The 20,320-nt window shown below is 37.6% G+C and overlaps 1 long non-coding RNA gene across 1 annotated transcript in view; it reads right to left on the reverse strand.

Moving 5' to 3' along the window:
- LOC129568997 (uncharacterized) overlaps nucleotides 1–20,320 on the reverse strand; it is a 103,208-nt gene that overhangs the window by 52,766 nt on the left and 30,122 nt on the right. Inside the window, exon 3 of the long non-coding RNA XR_008688005.1 lies at nucleotides 3,778–3,890. This is a non-coding gene — a long non-coding RNA (uncharacterized LOC129568997). The remainder of the gene's footprint in view (nucleotides 1–3,777; nucleotides 3,891–20,320) is intronic.

Genomic DNA, 20,320 nt, shown 5'->3' on the forward strand with positions numbered 1-20,320 from the left:
CACTTATAGTTTACGTGAAGCGAATATTTTATGGTTTATTAACGCAAAAAAAAAACGAATAGAAAATGAAAAGCGAAAGAATATTGTGCATTGAGACTGGGTGTTAGACGACTGCTTTGATTTGAACGAACTTCGAAGTACTGAAATTTGCTGTTCGTTTTCGCAGCAAGCAAGCAAAAGTAGACAAAGACGAAGAAACGGCGTTGAGTATTTTATACCTATGTATATGCATATGGAACTAATTACATGAGAGAATAGCTGCACTGCACCAAAAGCATCACATGATCACATGCTTCTCAAATATGTGTGTATATGCATTGTGCAAGCAGAGGCTTGGTCGTCGAAATTCGAATATTGTAAAATATTTTCTTGTGGCATTCATTTTTTTTCCCTCTGTTCTGCCCATACGGCGTTTTTGAGGTTACAATTTTTATGTCTTTTTTTGCAATGTATTTTCATGCGATTTATTGGGAATTTCGCAAGCAAAATGCAGAGAAATTGTGCGATGGTCAAACAATTATTTACAATTGCTTTTGGTTGGGCCACAGTAAATTGCTATCGGCAAACAGCACCCAAAACCGCACAAACCCAATAAATTGAATTGATAGTATCTGACGAAAATTTGCATAGTAAGTGTGGGGCGAATCTCATTGCAATCGAATAATTGAATATTTTCATTGTGATAAATTTTGGATTAAGGCGGGTCGCGATACGCGGATTGGGAGGGACAGACAATATTTGCGGTGGCTATTTATGTATGAAAAGTAATTTGATTTATATTGATGGAGCAAACGAGTGTACAAACAAATGGAAATGAATAATCTTCGATAAATGTATGCATGTATTTGCGACGTCTGTGTTGTGCATTCGAATCATATCAACTCTAACACCGCATTTGATCGACATTTTCAATTTTGGATTGTTGCAATGTGATTGATGTTAGTTTTGGATTGTTTGATTGTAACATTACACTTGTTGTATAAATAGTGGCAAAAATGACATCTCAAATCAAATACAAAGATAAATATGTGCCCGAGGCAAGGCGCAACGAAGTATGAATGGATGGGGAGTTGATTCATTGATTTTCCATCCAACTTGAATGGCGATCTGCAAACTCATTTTGTCACAAACATAAAAAAAACTACTCAATTTCTCTGAGCGGAAACGCTCGATTGACATGCAAGAGAAATGCGAGAAAAAGCGCTACTCCGAGAGACAGACGGCTAAATTAAAAATTCATCGTAGACTTTGCACAGCCAAATGGGCTGGATGTTCTAATGTGCGATGTCGACAGTGCTGTATCTCCGCAGCAAAAACGCCAGACGAGAGTCATTTTTCATAAAAAGCTTTTGCAGTGATAAAAATTTCGAATTTTCCATTGAAGCGTGTTTGTCGCGCGTACACGTCAGCATACACACAGAAATCCGAAGCCATTTTCTATTTTTAAGCGAAAAATCTGTTATTGTCTGCACTTTTGCCGGCGCATACACTGCCAATGGATTTTTTCCGCGCTCGCGCCAGTCTCCTCCCGATTTTGTTTTTCTCTCTGCGCTCGTCCGCGTTGTCAATGCAAACGAAGATTAAATGGAATAATCTAGTATTTCTGATGTTAATTTGTTATCTGGCAGCTGATGGTTTAATCCATCATGCAAACACGAACGCTTTGCCGTATATACATAAATTTCTACTCCGCAACATAAAATGTATCTCTCGTCTGATATCGGTTGTTAGCACTGTGCAGCAATCTCTGCTCACGTAATTTAATGATTTATGCACTCGGTCAATGTTGAGCTTTCACGCCGTGCCGGAGCGACGAGAGAGAGAGAGAGGCGGAGTATATGGTTGCCATCGAAAATCAATGGAATGGCAGTGCAGCGACAACATCACTAGCCGATTTTTTCCCCTCACACTCACTTTCGATATGTGTGTCTTTCAAACTTTCACCGCAACAGCGATTCACACAAAAAAAAAATCACTTGGGTACGTGTCGCTTTTGCATTGCACATAAATAAACGTGCAGAAGAGGATAAGAGAGCAAACAGGAAGTCCAATCGAACATTCGAGATGGGCAAAGCATCGAAAATGGGAAAATAAATAAAAGCAATCTCGGTCGTATGTTCGCATAAGCAAATGAATAAATTGCATTCGATAAGCGAATACGAGAGAATACAAATTACTGCAATCGCAAATAAACCATTTCCCATAAAACAGTTATTCAACGATTTGTGCTAAGCTACGTGTTTACATGCTGAAGACAACATGAACTTATCGAGGCGATGGGGCAAAATGAAAAATAAGTTGACGCTGATGCCACCGCCGCCGGTGCGACCGAATCAAGTGAAAATGCAATGAATGAGTCTCATAGACACAATCGCTCTCTCTCACACACACACACACACACACAGTTCGATTTCGGAAACTGCTGTAAATCCCAGCGTAGAGACAATCGAAATAAAAAAAGAGAATCTATCGCCAACAAATTTATTCGGTGCACGAGATAAAAAGCCAGCCGATAGAATTGCCTTGCTCTGCTTCCGCACATCCGGAAGAATGGCAATAAAGAACCGATTGGAATTTGTCAAAATAATTGATGGTAAAGCTTTTTCCTCTCTTTCGTTGGGCTCTACACAGTTCTCATCTTCATTGGTGTCGATATTCAAAGACGATTCCAACCCCAATAGGATTGTCGCTCTAAATACGCACGTTTGCTGATGGATTTGGCACACGGTTGAAAAGTGCACACATGAAAAGCCACGCGAATAAATCTAAATCTAACAACGCACACATACACACTGATAAATCTCCCCGAATTTTTATGGTTTCATATAATTCAAATGAACTAAAACGTGCGCTGCGTGTTCGGTCCATTTCTCAAGTGTTACGATGTTTATTTTATTTTTAAATTATGTCGATATATCAACTTCTCTATGCTATCGCCACACAAAAGTTTCAATCGTGCCGAAAAATGCGGCAATGAACTGCGTTAAAGGGCTTTCAGTCTGTTTTTTTCTCTTTTTTGTGCCACTCGCACCCCTGTCGCTCCACTCTGCAGCACTCAAACCAAAATGATAAAGTAAATTCGCCGGAAATTCGGTCATGTCGGGAATAACAATGCTGTCATTATTTTTGGGTGAACTTGTGAAAAACGAACACGTTCAACGTGTTTATATGGTTAATTTTTTTGTTCTCTTCATCGAGCTATAACATGTGTGTGTGCATCTGCACCACTTTTGCTAGTTTCAAACCACACATCAAACAGAAAATAAATAAGATGAAAACAGCGAACACAACATGATTCTAAGTGGCAATCAACGCTGTGAAAACTTTGCTGGTTCTGACTTATCGGTTTTTTTTTTCTCGAAACTAAAACAGACGGGAATCGTTGGCAGGAGTTGAAAAATGAAAGAAAAAAAATCGTCTCAATTGCTCCATTTTAAATTACAATTCATAACAAGCTAAAATACCGCCAGAATACTAAAAAAAAAACCGTATGTGAAATCACCCGTTGCGTTCACCCGAAAAGATGATTTAGCGGTGGCTGAGATACCAAAGCCCCAGATAACAATTTTTACGTGTACATGGATATCATTTATTTGAAAACATATATATTCAGGTTGTGCAGATTTTGTTTTTTTTTTTCTCCTTTTATCGAAGAAAAATTGCAAATCATTTAAAGTGAAAAAAAGGTTTCTGTCTTTTACAAAATTACATTCATGCAGTGCTGAGCTCAATTAATCACGGAAAATTGTGTGTACGATTATTATGTGTGTTCCTTACCTGGCTGGCACCCAGCTATGAGCTTCGATACAATGTTATTGGGGTTAGTGAATAAACAATTTTTGAAGCACTTTGCGCAACCTGCTGCTGTTCACTCAAAATCCTGTTAAGCTCTGTAATGTTGAGAAGAGTGCGCGAAGCGAAACAAAAACAAACATGTACTAGTAATTAATTCACTGAAAATTTTGTTTGAGACAATTTTACTCGGCAGTGCTGGTGTGTGATGCGTGCGTACCACATTTTGGTTTATGTGAAACCAAAAAGAAAACCATTCTCTTTGAATATACAATACACACATACACACAAAAGTTTATCAGTTCACATGGATGTTCTGTTTCATGCCATGTGTTGTAAGGGCAACAAAGAAGAATGAACTGAGACCAAGTAACGACAATTTTAGGGCCGTGCGCGTATGTTGTAGCATTTTTTTAAATTCCAACTTTAAACCAATATTTAAAACTATAATACTTTTATGTAAGCATCAACCGCTAAGCCAACAAAAAATCGCAGCTTTCCCAATTCCAAGAGCATTTAATTTGTGGCAACAAACAATTTTAATATAACTCATATAAACTTTATCATTTTTGATCGCTTCACTGATGCCATATGCTGAACAACATACAGCTGCAACCGGGATTTAGTGCATCCAGCGAGCGAACGAGCACATTTCATAATTCAGTGTGTCATGAAAAATTAATGAAATTTCATTAAAAGTATAAAATTCATTTGAAAAACCCGTGCGCAGTTTGTGCGTGTGCATATTTTGGTACGTTGTCAAGTTCATTTAAATATTCATGCGCATTTAATGGGATAAAATCATTTTGTACTGTATAAGTTGTTGGCCAGCGGTCCTCGTTTTATCAATTACAGATTTACTAGATTTGTAAACATGTGTATTGCGTTGGAAAATCACGAAATTCGCATCCTTGCCCTCGATAGCTACATGATCAATGTACATTAGTTATAGTTTCGTATCGATTTTAACATACTGCATACCAATCGCACCACTTTCTGTCATAAATCTAGTCGGAAAAATGTTTATCCCGTTTTTAGAACGAGTGTCGCCGTTATTCGCGAGTGAAATTAATCCTCTCAACTGTTGAAAAATGGCATTGCCTAATGAAGTGAACGTGTACGTGAATGTAAAGCCTATGAGGCAATCATGCTTATGGACGAAGTCACGACATTTGTTCAGGTAATTCATGAGATTCAACTGCAGCCGGATATTCAAATTGAATATCAGTTATTATAATCGCTTTAATGGATAAATCATACTTTCATGCAATCGAATGCTAAATGAAACGGAATTGCATCATTCGTTTGAATGCTTCATTTAATAATTTCCCGTTTTTTCTCTTTCAGAGCAACGCACATCCAGTATAATGATTCCGATTTAAAACGCATATAAAAAAGCGACGGAAATACTTTTTAACATTTATTGACGCGCCGAATAATAACAATTTTGCATGTTTCAATTGGTTTTAATATTAGTTACTTTTGTTGTTACCATTTTAAAAAAAAGGATGACAAATATTTGGACTTTTGAAAATGCAGTGAATTACTATAATGGAATCGGTAATAATGTTTTGCCAAAAAGGATGGAACGTGAAACAAGTTTGGTGAATGATCTCCGATTGCCGAGTTGGTAGTGAGCAAATATCTACCGAATTAATGAACAATAGACGCGGATTGTCTCAGCAAATCTATGCCATCGAATACGGTAATATTTACGAGGCCACTGTGAAAGTAAATACACGCCGATTAGAATGTTCTCTCGCGATTGGGATTACGGTGGAAGATGAAATGTGTTCATGCATTTGATTTTTGAACATCTTCCCCGTTGACTTGGCAAAGTATATATAAAGATGCGCCACACTGATTACAATACATACAGCTCGCGGTGATTACAATATTCGCTTGCCTAGATGCTTGCCTATCATTTGAATGTTTATTGTGTTTGCGCATTAATGCTGTGAAAAACGCGCGCTCAACGCCTCCAAAACATTAACGAAATGGGTATAACGATGCGAAATGAAGCCAACACGGGAATCGTTTGGATACATTTCGATTTAGATGTACATTGAAACCATTTGGTTTGCGATTTATTCATTGTTATCAATGCAATACATTAGCGTCATTTTACTTGCACGTTTATGTTCTGGCTCGGTTTCGATTGGAAGCAACGTCTCGACGCCATTTCCGATCCAATAACCGTTCGCATTACAATGAATAAATGCGTGCACGTGAATCATCCGATAAGAGCTCAGCACGTCAATGAATTATATTTATTTCGCTTACCCCGAGTTTCGCACTCTATTTTCGTATTCAATATCTATATTTCTTATTTGTTACGAATAATCGCCTAATCTAATAAACCAACGAAACCGCAGCAGCATTGCCGAAATCCAAATGAAGTCTAATGAACACAATCATAGAGCGAATGCTTAATATGTTTACATTTATTTAATTTACTTGATTGAATGGACTGTCGTTACGGCAAAGATAAGAAATGTTCCACTGCCTTTAGATTTATGACTTTCGATATTAATCGTACGAAAAGTTGGTAACACAATGGAGTCGAGAACAAGCAATAAAAGAATGCATTGTAACACAACAAAAACAGTTTTTTGTGATTTAAGAAGCCATTTTTTCTATTCAAGAGTTTGTGCAGAGTTTTTGAATCTGGAACTTTGTAACGGCTTGAGCTGTTTGAGTTGCAGTTTCGAATTCTCTGTAATATTCGTTTGCTGATGGAAGCCAGCTCCTCTATTGATACAATTTAGTCATTTTTCTTGTGCTCCTCCGTTTATTCTTCCCAAACCAACTATTAAGCTTGATTTTAATCGTCTTTGTTTTCTATGGTAAATTTCACCATTTGTCTTTTTGTGCATTCAGAAGTGAAATAGATCCATGTGTGTGTGAGAGAGAGAGAGAGAGAGCAGTCACGTGGTGTACCACAAAAATCCATAAATTTAAGATTCATGAACATTGAACACATGCACGAAGTCAGGAATGTTGCTTCTCTTTGAACGAATAAGAAAACAAAGACGATAGTAACCACATATTCAACAGCAAGTTGAGGCAATTCCCATGAACCACCACATCATGTCAGATTAAAAGGGTAAAAGTAACACTAAGCCAATGCAAACTACGGCCGGCTCATAAAATATGTATGGTACTCAGATAGAAAAAAAATGGCGCACCAGAGTTGTTTGCATGTGTATTAAGCCCAAGTAAATATCGCATGTGTATTAAAGCCACATTGGTTTTTGTTTCACCTCAACACAACGGAAGTCTATATTTTTGCTTGGCGAATGGAAAAGCAGCAAATGAAAGTCCGTTCATGAAAAGATGCATTTTTTACGGATATAAAAAGAATTACATTGGTAATCCCGAACTTTTCCGTACCGTTGGCCTGCGTTGTCCGTAGGTACTTTTGGTTATTTTTTGTGAATTTTCTTGAAATAAAGGCAGTGAAAATATAATAATGAAAATAAAGTGAAAAATCGACAATTCTGTATGAGAGGTACCCGTAAACCGTAACTCATTGGCTTTAAACTTTCTGAGGTTTCATTTTTTAGAGAAAAAATAAGATTCTGAAAGTTTCATGTTGATCGCATTTGCAGAAGTTTGGTTTTTGGCCCTCAATTTTTTCCAAGAAAATTTCGACAAAAATTGAGGACAAAAAATCAAATTTCTGCAAATGCGATCAACATGAAACTTTCAGAATCTTATTTTTTCTCTAAAAAATGAAACCTCAGAAAGTTTGAAGCCGATCAGAAACGATTAAGGGGTACCTCCCATACAAAATTGTCCAAAAATCGGTAATTTTAGTCAAAATTTCAAAAAATTTGTATGGGAGGTACCCGTAAATCGATTCCGATTGCTTTCAAACTTTCATTTTTCCCAAAAAATGAAATCCCAGAAAGTTTGAAGCCAATCGGAGTTGATTTACAGGTACCTCCCATACAAAAGTGTCAATTTTTTGAGGTTTTTCTTAGGGCAAGTACCCCAGGATCAAATCGAAAATGACTCATCTTCGAACTAAAACTAAGTTTATTGGATACAACACTTTTGGGACTTTCAGATTTGGATTATCTCAATTATTTTTTGAGTTATCGTGTTTACAAACAGCTACGACAACGACGACAACGACAACGAACGGAAAAGTGACTCAAAAAGTGGTTTTCTACGCGTTTCATGAGTTTTTATGATGATCTAAGCTAATTTTGCGAAAAAAGTTTTCGGGACCAATTCCTATACTTTCCCTTGACACGTTGTGTACGGAAAAGTAATAACGGCCACATAACAGCACAAAGTCATAGAAAAAATGAACTTGAACCATTTTTTTGTTGTTGCAATGTGTGTTTATTTAAGGCAAAAATATATACTCCATGGAAGACCCTGACGTCTTCTGGGAAACGGTCATAACATATTACCAACCGAAAACAAACACACATAGATTCAAGACTGAATCGAAAGCGTAGTGTGCTGATGTTTGTTTTTGTTGTTGGTTAAACGTATCTAATAAAATGCCAATGCCGCTCTTTCGGTCTGCCATAATAGCCATCACAAATTATAGCATTTGGAAGTCGAATATCCTGTTGTCGTGGCCAGCTTGAGACTTTAGTTCAATCGAAACGTTTTCGGTCTTTCCGTTTTTTTTTTCTTTCTTTCTCTCCGTCTCTGACTCGGGTATTTTATTGCTTCCGTTGGGTGTTTGTCTTTCATCTACTGCATTCGATGCAATCATATACAGTAATATTGACTGCTGTTCGCCTTCGATCGTCCTCCTTCGATTAACAATGGCAATGCAATGCAACAAAGGAAACATTTGAATTTTTATGGAATCGACAACATTCGAACTGAAGAAGAACGTTCACGAAATTCAACGACATTTTTCTCTTTCGGACATTTGTGAGTGAGTATGTGTGCGAGTGTGTTCGTGTGGTGGAAAAGACAAATCAAGACGTGAGTGTGAGTGTGTGTGTTCAAGAGTGCACATATAGAATTGCAACGATGCGAAGCTTCACAATTTATGTCTGATTACTTATACTTTGTATGTACGTACGATTGGCCTTGGTGGATGCAAGTTTTTTATTGTATGGATACGTAAAAAAATCGAACACTTAGAAACACACATCTTGGTGCTTTCTTCCATTTTAACTGCGACTCCAAAACGACTCAATTTGGAATTTACCATAAAACAAATTTATGGTAATTCGTATTATTTTGTATATTTGATTGGATTTCGAGTAGACTATTGCAAACAGGCACTTGTTCGAATAAATCTCTATTGGTGGAAGAAACCAATATGACGACAGGGAAAACTGGTGAGTAAAAGAGAGGGAGTGAGACACATGGAGTTGAAATACACTGGATCACAAAGCACACAAAGTTCCACACAGCAGGGTATTTGCATTTTAAAAGGAAATTATTGGCTGCATTTGATTATGACAGCTGTATTGAATTTATGTACAAGCTTAAGAAAATAAATATACTCCGTAGTGCAGCTTGCGAATGAGAGAGAGAGAGAGAGAGAAAGAGAGAGACCACGGCAGGGGCAAGTGGCATTTCCATCGTCTTTTCCGCTTGTGACACAATAACCCAGCACGTATTTTCAGTCTGAACTGCAACGGATTGTTCTACATTCCACTTGCCTAAAAAATGGATTCCTTGCAAAACTTATTAATTTTGTTTATTTCATTTTAATTGCTAGAAAAACACGTTTTCGCAAATGAAATCCAAGAACTTTTTTTTTCTAGCTCTGTTTTCTTCATTTACGCCGAACAATGGAGCATACGATTTATTTTGTTTTACCGAGAATTAAAAGCGAAATCGTAACACTCGCACTTTTTCTCCTTCTTTCAGTTTTTCTATTCATAAAATTGAATCTAATTAATCTTGATAAAATTGCGGAAAGAAATTTGTAATCATTCCGTTGGTATATGTTGTGTGTGTGTGTATTTGAAAGGTGGTTGGCTCAGAACAGTTCCAGTCTAGAACAATAAGCACCATTAATTACACCATTTTTTTCCACTTTTCATCGTCTGTCTAATTTGCTCACGCGCTCAGCAGCCTTCGTCGCATTAAGAATTTTCCATTTATAATGGCATAGCCATGGAATTGAACTAAAATTCAAGCAAGCCAATTTAATTTTTTCTCCTTCTCATTGTTAGGTCTTTTAGTTGAAGTAATAGCACGAGGGAAAATCTTGTTTTTTCACTTACTAGATAAATAATATGTTTCAACATTTTTTGGGATGTAAAATGGGCTGGCGGCGTTGGAAAAAAGCCATTTGGAGTGTGTGTATTTTCATTTTTGACTGGGTAAGTGTATGGGTGGGCCAAAGCACAACTCGCTTCTTATTTCACATTATTTGCCGAAAATTAGACTTTGACTCGCTTTGCGAAATTGTTGATCAATTTGTAAAGTTTTTGGTAGCAAAGCTAAATGTTTTGTTAACATTTTTAATTAATTAAAAAACAAAATGTTGCAGCATTTTCCTCGAAGCCAAGGAAAAAGAGTTTATTTTTGTAACGAGCTACGCTAAATTGTTTACCGTCAGCCCATACACGAACGATTAAGCGACCACAAACTCGCAAATTGTTTCGAGGTTGAATGAAAAATAATCGCTGTTCAATATAGTTTCGTACTTTGATGGCATTCGCAATAAGAGCATGACAAATACTTTCGCTTCCTTTTTTTCCGGAAATAAAATGAAACAAACCAATGCAACAACGACAAAAAAAACATGTCTTATGTTGTTTTGTTGAAATTCTTTTTTTTCCCTTTGCGGTGTTATTTGAGGGAGTTATTACAGTGAATTTGTACAAAGTGAAGGTGGTCGTATGTGCAATGGTGCATTAAACTAAAAGAAACACGGACAACGAAAACATTGTGCTGTGCAAACACAAATAATAGAAAGAAAAACCCAGCCAAATGTAGACATTGTAAGAATTCTCAAGTTTTCGAGGCAATAACAGCAGTCACAATGGAAAGTTGGTCGTACTCTCCGACAAACAGAAAGAGAGTGAGCAAAAAAAAGCAACCATGACGATCACGAAGTGTGGATAAAATGTACGTAAATAATGTGGTATGTAAAGATCCCGCCGATGTTACACTGGCATCTTCTCGTGTTTTTATTTCCCTCACTTTTTTTCGCTTTCTCCGCTCTCCTCCTCTCTCTCTTTCTCTCTCTCTCGACGGAATAAAATCGCGCATGAATCTCCGTAAAACCTTTCATAAACGAATAACAGCCGTTTTCGTCGATGCCAGCACTTGTTTGCTCAACTTTAGAAATGTACAAAAAAGGGCTTACAAAATAATTCCATTCTTGTGCTTCCGGATGAAGGTATATTTGTGCAATGTAGCAAACTACAAATTATGAAGAGTTTCCATCGTTTTTGCTGGTCGGAAACCTTTTCTGACTTGTAACCATATCAACACACCGAAAAGGCGAAAAAATGGGAAAAAAATCATCAGCGAATCGCTTCTTCGGCGAATCGAGAGGCAAAAAGTTGGAGTGTGATAGAAAGTAAAAGGCGAAAATATTTATTCAACATTGTTTATTCAGGTATTTTTCGGTGAAGTTTGATTCGAACTTCGGTGTGTATGTGTTTGTATTTATTTTGCAGGGTAACGAGTCATCAGCAGGCATATGACCCAAGTGCCATTCACAGTACACAAACGTTGAACAGGATTTACTTATCTAATTGAGACATTTTGTTGAAAAAACTAATAGATACAGCGGCAACAACAACAACCAAATTGACCGAATCGGATTATTCTGTTAAACAGCCACAACGCAAAATACACTCAAGTGGATGCTCCGGCCAAATGAACCAAAACAAACAACTAACCAACAATAACAACAACACCGACAGCAGCAGCAGCAGAAACAAATTTGCGTTGTGCTTTCTCGTAACTGCGTTTCTTATTGATTTCCCTTGTTGATTGGTGATAATTGAATCAAATTTAGATCGGCGGGTGGGCGTTCAATTTGCAATCTACCGCTTGAGTCTGTAATCACGTCTAGGTTCTAAGTTTCGAAAGGGGAACGGTAACGAAGCAGCCGACTCAAATGTATCTGGTTTATATCGATACACTACACATAATGATGAGATTGATTGAATCGTAATTTGTTAATTAAAGGAATCGCAACCTTGTGTCGATTTTTTGAGCTCATTCAACCACAAGCATTTCACTGCTCCCCACATTGATGCTCGGCTCATCTCATTTCGCCACGCGGAAGTCATAATAAATTTATGAAAAGCTTTGGGTAAATAAACAATGAACACCACGTTCAATAGCGCAAAAAAGAGAAAGTTTTGAACGACTTGCTCGAATCGAATATAATCAGCTCAAGTATTATTACAGTTTTATAATTCACAATCCCCATTTTGAGTGCTCTCTCGTGGTGAATCTGTTGAAATCGATCTACGTTTACAAGGGAAACCGCACAACATTTATTCGTTCGCTTGCAATGGATATATCATGCTCCGCTTTGGCTGCTGTAGAGCTATTGCCGGCGTTAAGTGCTCACTTGATACAATTGCACATTATTCAGTTGGAGAACAATAACAAAACCACAAACAATTGTCAAAAGGAAAAAACTTCACACAGCTCAACACCGGAACAAAAACCCCGACCGTAATCGCTATTATTGATAACGAGATTGGTTAACCGAATCGCTGTTTTAGTGCGGTCAAGTTTTCGTTCACATTGTATGAACAACTAAATCCAAATGTCCACTGCATTTTCCAAATTGGATAAACCCAGAACACATGAGGTCAAACAATTGCAAACGGATGTTGAACTTTTCGAATTAAGATAATATTCTTTTCGGATGACGCGTTTTTCTTTCGCTTGGTAGATAGCGTTTGGAAATGGTTCAAAACACGAATAAACTGTAAGAAAACATGAATGAAAAACATGGTTGAGTGAATTTTGTGTGCAGTCAAATGATGAAACTCATCGGTTGTTTTTGTTCACGGGAAAGAATGGAGCGAGAGAGAGAGAGAGACTGAAGTGTTTAACAGTCAAGCCATAATAGGATTCGTTCTACATGAAGAAATGCTACCACTACTCTTGTTGTTGCGATAAAACGATAATGACAGACAAATCGATTTACAAAATTCCAGATACTGATTGCATCCTTCTCATTATTTCGGTAAAGTGGCAAATGAAAATCGATCTCTGTTTTTGGCAAAACTTTGAGATACAAATAAGAGAGTGCTTTTGAATTGTTCGCATGGAATTTGTTAGTTTTTCATTTAATTTACAAAAGAATGTCACAACTTGAAATGAAAATACACGAGAATCGTTGATAAGATCCGAAAAATGGTACATGGTAACCGTAGGTAGTGAGAGCAAGAGGAATGGGAGAGATAGCCGTTTCCTTTCGATTTTATTTGTCGAGCGATGCGAGCGACAGCATTACGGGGCTGCACTTCAAGAAATACAATCAACTTTATAATAACATTTTATACTTTGTTGAGATGTGCGTCAAGCCAAACGGAAACTTCGGGCAGCTACCGCACCGAAGGCAGAATTCATCAAGGAGGAGTGAGAGTGAGAGGCCAGAGTGTACCGAAACCAATTGTAAAAAAATGGTGTGACGCATTCACAACAGTGCTCTCTTACTTGGTTCGCCTTCGGTGAGGAAACTCTCACGATACTTTTCCGTATAAATTATCTTACGAAATGGAATTATAAATTGAATTTGCAAAGATAATAATTATTTGCATGACTGGGCGCAAATTATTTGCAGCAGCTTTGGGTATGCATAAAATCGCATGAGTATTGAGATGAATTCCGAAATGTTGGATGATGTGATTTTCATTTGGAATAGTGAAAACGAGAAGTGACGAGAAGGCAAAGAAGAAGAAGATGATCGCATCGGGTTGTGGAGAGTAGTAGCAGATGGGCAAAGTGTTATGCAATGCAACACAGCCATTGTTAGTTGTGCATGCAGTTTTTTGATTACAATAGCAATTTGCACTCTTTACTTCACGCGCGGCCGTGTGTATGTGTGAATTGTTTGTGTGCGAGGTGTCGATGCTAAACTTTTTCACGTCAACTCGTTCCCAATGCTTCCTTTATTTTCGGAATTACAGACATTTTTTTTTATCCACAAATTCGCATTCGTTTAGTTCTAGCTTTCTTAAAGCGGTTGCAACTATTGTTGACAAAAGTGAACACACTCCAAATTGCATGCGCACCTGCATTCAAACCAAGACACGACTTGCGATGTGCTGTTTCAATTTGAATATGTTCACAGAAGAATCTCAATAAATTTTTTTTTTTGTGTTCGCTTGTCGTTCGTCTACTTGTTCCTTCATGTCTCTCTGTGTAATTGTGTGAGTGTGTCGCTTTTATGCACAGATTGCTTGATCACATTGTTCGTACTATGAATGGAAAACATTGTGCAGTCATTCGAACAATTTACATTGTTACACAAAAGCAAACTAAAAATTCAAAAGATTTCGCAATGATCAAAAGAAAATTGTTTTAGTTTTGTGTGCTCGGAGATTTTTCTTATTTGTGTCTGTATCGCATCAAGTGTGTTGAAAAATGGCACAGAGAGAGAGAGAGAGAGAAAGAGAGAGAGAGAGAGAGAGTCAGACAAAAAAGCATAGGGAATAAAGGAAAAGCGAGACTGCATGTAGCACATGAAAAACTTTATATAAATGCCATTGCGTGCTACTGCACCAGATCTCTGAAATGTAGAGGTGCAGTATGCCCTTCATATGCTGTCCAATATATATATATATATTAGTGTCGTGATTTTGTATGCTGCTGTGCATTTAAAACATGGAACGAATTACAAATTGCCACAGATACTGACTGTTTTGAACACGAGCGGTACATTTGATGTCCCACATACACGCATTCGGATATCACATACGACCGAGAGTGAGGAGAAAAATAATGGCAGCAGTATCAGCAACAATGTAGCGCTAGCGCGTCATGCACCAAATGCATGTCCCATCTTTTGAAGCGAAAGTATTTCTATGTTTTTCGGCGAATGGAGATACAATTCATTTTTACACAAGTTTAAGTTCTTTTTTCTCTGCATTTTCCATTGTGTCGTCATGGCTGCTACTGCCGCAATTGCAGCGATAACACCATGCATATAGCTCTCGCTGCCGTTGACTACCCGATGATGCTATCGCACGCGAACGAAATATTTCCCCGTTCACGAATAAAAACTTTGTAGTTTGATTAGTGATTATCACATAACAGTTACATGTAAATTACTCCTGAAACGGAGTCCGCATCGCGACGAAATTCAGTTGCAGAACTAAGTGCAATTACCAAAGTGTATGCAAGGTGAACATCGCTCTCGAGATTTTTGTGACATGTGAATTTACTCTGAATTGCTTTCGCCCCAAGCGTTAAACTTTACAATGTCGTGTGCAACTTAGAAGAAGAAAATGCAAACATGGCGAACTTTTCGAACCGTTTTCCTTTCTCTCTTCACTTTTCGTCGAGCAAACAAGCCGTATTGTTCGATTTAACAAAAGGGATATGTTTAAGTCGTGTAGATTCTCCATTTCCGCATGTTTTTTTTTTTTTTTCATCATTTACATTTTGAATGAAAAGCGGTTCACTCTCTTTCCATAGACTACTCGTCCATTGTGCAAAGTTCTGGCGTGGTCATTGTGCATTATCGCTATAATCAGTTATTAAAGCGTATCATTCGATTCAATGCATGTTAAGTTCCGTTGAATGCGCCTAATGGTGTGGTTTTTTTTTCACCAAATCATCATGATTATTTTTTTAGGTTCGATCGATTACCATTTTTGTCGTCACACCGGACAAATGGAACGAAATTCATTATGACAACATGAAAAACACGTTCAGATTTTTTTTCTCATTGTTGCTATTTCCTTTTGTTGCGATTCTAATTTCGATTCCAAATTGATCCAGCTTCATCAACAGTTTATTTCGCGTAATGAATTTATTCGTTGGGAGGAAATTTGCAATTCTTCATCTCTTTTAATAAAACGAAGGAAGCTCATTTATAAATTGGAAGTGTCGAAATAATTGAGCGAAATCACTTGAGTGTAACGACCGTTTTTCGTCTTCATTCAAAGGTGGATTCAATTGAAGTCAGAATGTCGTTAAAATTGCGTGACACAGCGGTTTTTTTGCCATTCCACTTGTGTGTGTGTATCCGTTCCGTTCTCTCGCATTTCTTGCTCAAGAAGCGAAGACACCGACAACATCGAATATGTCATATGACCAAAAGTTTCAAGAGCCATTCACCGTACCGTGGCAAAGCGAGCCGTAAAAATTATTCATGGAAAATCTTTATCTGCTGAAAATGTAATGCATTATGCAAAAGGAATCTATTAACAATGGCATTGTTATTGTGATTTAAACGAATCGCAAAGCCCAAAAATATCACTCGCACGCAACACGAAGGAGAAAAAAAAACAACTTCCAACAGAAATGCTATGGTGCAAAAATGCTAACAAGCGAATGAATTTCATGCCCTGCGCCATTCTATACGTATATCGAATCAAGGGCGATAACGTGAACTCAAACATTTGAATATGATGATTTATGTGTCAAATAAGATATATAGTATGTATGGATGGATGGGGAAGTAAGAAAATACTGAAAATCACCGCATCGCGCCATGCGCACGATCATCATGGCTCATTCAGTTCAAGTGGAGAAATGGCAGATAGAATGTTATAGGCCAGCGTCGAAGACAATAAGTTACATTTTACATTTGCAACAACAGAGATTTCGCACCGAAAACCCAACAAACGGGAAAAATGCGATAACTCACAGTAAGCTGAAAAAAAGAACGAGATCGAGAGAGAGAGAGAGAGAGAGAGAGAAAGAGAGAAAGAGAGAGGTGCAAAAAATATTGGAAGCTTTGTCTACTTTACGGTTGTCTGATCAAATATTTTATACCGTGACAAATTGCCAAATGACATTGCCTTTATGTAAATTTATATGTCATACTTTTTGCGGCGGTAAAAGCCAATAGAGCTTTTGTCGTGCGGCAAGGTGTGCTGTGTTGTGTGAACATACAGTTGATCTCGAAGAAATTTTCGTCTTTATAAATTTTCGCACGCACAACACATATCGAATCGTTTGAAAGATATTCCATTGTCATGTTGCGCAAACAGTACGCTGGTTAATACGCCATAATAAATGTTCATCTTGTGAGTCATTGCCCAAAAAAAAATATCTCTTTCGATTGCTTTATGGCTAATTACGATTTCCAACTTTGCAAACTTATGAATTTGCATTTAAATGATCAATAATCAATATAAATTGTGTTTCCGGCGACTTTACCCAAGCAAATGAATGCATGAGTTTGTCTATATTTATCGTGAATGTAAAAATCAGCATGATTTCCTGTCAAAACCCATCATTTCAAATTGCAAGCTATTATTCACTTCAGTTTGCCGATTTGCATTTCAATAACCTGTGCGCGCGAGAGCGAGTGAATTGAGTGGGAAAAAAGCAGAATGCTCGAACAAATAGCAATCATAGAAACACAGAGGAAATTATTACACTGCAGCAGAATGACACAATTGTAATCATGTCATTTAAAAATGGAAAAATCATGATTCGAAATGTAATTTCTGTTTTTTTCCCCGCTGCTTTAGCTTGAATCAATCGAGAGGGTTCTTTTGCGAAGTGAATTCTGCTAAATCATGTTTTTGCTGCAGTCATCAACCAGTCTAATAGGTTTTGTGTGATATGATACGTAACGGATTCGGTGCGATGGAATGTGAGTCACATGTTTGGATTGTTTGGGACGAAGGATATTTTCGAGCCAGTTTCAAAATTTGTGAACAGTCTGTTGGTTGTTAGACCGTATTCCGGGCCTCCATCAATGGTAATAACTTTAAATGATTAATTCCATTTAGTGCATGACCCCGTGAAAAGATATGCAAACGGATCTTTTTGTGTGACACAAGGACAATCCGTTTTCGCTCCATTTGATTGTTTGTCGGTTGCGCTTTTCTGTCCCGTGATTTTGCATACGGCTCTCACACATACACACACACACACACACCGTAAAAAGTAATTTATGTTTGTTTTTCATTTGGTGCCACGCACCATAGCATCGCATCTCATATAAATCCTAATATTTCACGAAAATTATTATTTCTTCGCTTTATTCACTTTGGAAATGCGTTTTGCCAGCCAAAGCCATACTACATCACCGCTTGTTTTAGGACTGATTTCAGAAGCGCGCTAGCGCCACTGCGATAAACCGAACACATCATTTAGCTTTTGTTGATCTGTTTTCAAATGGAACGTCTTATAATCTCATTTGGGAGATAAACTTGATGCCACAAATCTTATTTGCCGTTGTCATTAAATTTGAAAAACAGAGAGCATAAAAACGAAAGAAAAAAAAAAAGGCAAATGACGGCTAAGCACAACATTCCAAAGCTGATAGACGGATATATATGTGCACATCTAGACTTTGGGACGAGACCGACTGATTGCCAATACTTATGTGTATTGTTGCGGTTGGCTTTGTTTAAATTATTAATAATGTTGATTCGTGCGCGCCGCTAACGGATTCGCCCGCCGCACAGTAGTGAAACACGAATAAATATGCAAATATGATGTCATTACTCAATCCTCTGAAATGCGCAATCCAGTCTAAATTGGTTTATTGAAAGAGCTTTGCACTCGGCGTTTGTCTAGCAAAAGCAGCACGTTGGCCGTTGCCAGCAGACAGCACGTTTTTTTTATGGCTAAGAGATGATGATGATGATGATGATGCATTCGACTGCAAAATAACCGTGAAAAAGCACTTTGCAAACGGTTATCACAAGAATTTGCTTCGGTCATTTGGAATGGCGGCGATAGACTGTGAAATAAGTTTCGTTCGCTGATTGTCGAGATTCTCATGAAGTGTTTATGCTGTCGTTTCGTCTATCGATCGTGCAAGAATGAGATAACCATAAATTAACTTATCAACTCAATGGGCTGTGTTTGCTAGCGATACCAAATGCTACAAAATCAAGGCAATGACATGCCATTCAAATGGAAAGCGATTAAAATCACACAATTCTCATTGTATTCCTGATGTATTCACATTCTGTCATTCCACTTTGATATTATTCAAGCAAATTATGCTTGGCCCACTTGTTTTTCATGTGTTCAAATCTTAGAAACAATCACAATGAAATCGGCTCGACGCTACTCTGACATTTAACATTCAGTGGAAGAGCATCAGCTTTGCATTTCGACCCATCAACCGACCGACCAACAACACTTGGCATGCCGAATTTTGGTCGTTTCACTTTTAATTCGATTGTATTTACACCGATTCGTTGATCCTGAACAAAGCCTCTCATTAAACTTTTACCATCGATCGTTTTCAGTTCATTTGAATAGTATTTATTCGGTTGTTGCAACAAATAAAGAAATGGGCAACACAGCAATTTAACATGAATTGGATTTTGTTTCATGGATTCGTTTGGTCGGTTTTCTTTCCATTGTTTGTCCGAAACGGAGCTATTTATGTTAAAGAACCTCCATCTTCATTTGGTTCATTCTTTTTAAGAGAGCAATTGCGTAGCTGGCTTTGTATTTCCTCTTTTGAATCTCATTTGATGTACTTTGCATGAACTTGAATGAAATTATTCGGCTTTAAAACCGAAGGATGTGGTCGTCGACGTCGTCGGATGTCGACAACTTCAAACGGAGCGAAATCAAAAGTTAAATGCGTCAAATACAAGCAAGAACGCCGGCACTAAAATTAAACGAGAAAAATCCCCTTCCATTACAAGCAATTGGTTTTTATGTACGGCTCGTGTGTTTTTCAACCATTCTCTGTGGAAATATCTGAAATATTGCGTGTCTTTTCATTTGAATCGAAAAAATGTCCCATAAGGAATGTATTTCAAAGATATTTGACGGAAAATGAAACTCGAAAGCACACATTCTCCGCGTGCGCGCAATCAGCGTTTCAACCAAAATATAGAGATAAAATCCAAAATGATGGCATGTTTATTTAGATGAGACAAAGAAAGGGAAGCACGAATAATACCAGTGCCACAATTGACATCGCCCGAGAAAGAGAGAAAGCGAACGAACGAGGAAAAAAAAACACATATAAATACTTTGTCCGTTTGTTGATTTCTTTTTCGATTCATTTTCCTTTTGTTTGGTTCGTTTATTTTTTTCAACGCAAGCTTGGTTGCTTTGTACCAGAAGCTCTCACTTCGAGCATTTTTAATGGATGTCGGTAGAATTCAATGAAAAGGTAGCAGCGATAAAGGTCCATTAGATTGTGTAATCGTAATTCAAATGGGATATCAGCGCGCTTGTTTTCTGAGGATTTGGTTGATAATAATAAAATGGACCGGAAGCTAGATACAAACGAACTGTGTATATTATATAAAAACATGTAAATGACTTGACGAAACCACATCTTCATAGAATTTGTGTTCACACGATGTGTTATCGTTCGGCTTTGCAAGCATGATGGGGCGCTTGTATTCGTACACATTACTCGCTCACCGATGCGATGCGATGCAATACAAAA

Source organism: Sitodiplosis mosellana, unplaced genomic scaffold, assembly GCF_009176505.1.
Source record: "Sitodiplosis mosellana isolate CC-2019 unplaced genomic scaffold, AAFC_SMos_1.0 Smas_scaffold_30, whole genome shotgun sequence".
In the NCBI taxonomy this organism is placed as follows: Eukaryota; Metazoa; Arthropoda; class Insecta; order Diptera; family Cecidomyiidae; genus Sitodiplosis; species Sitodiplosis mosellana.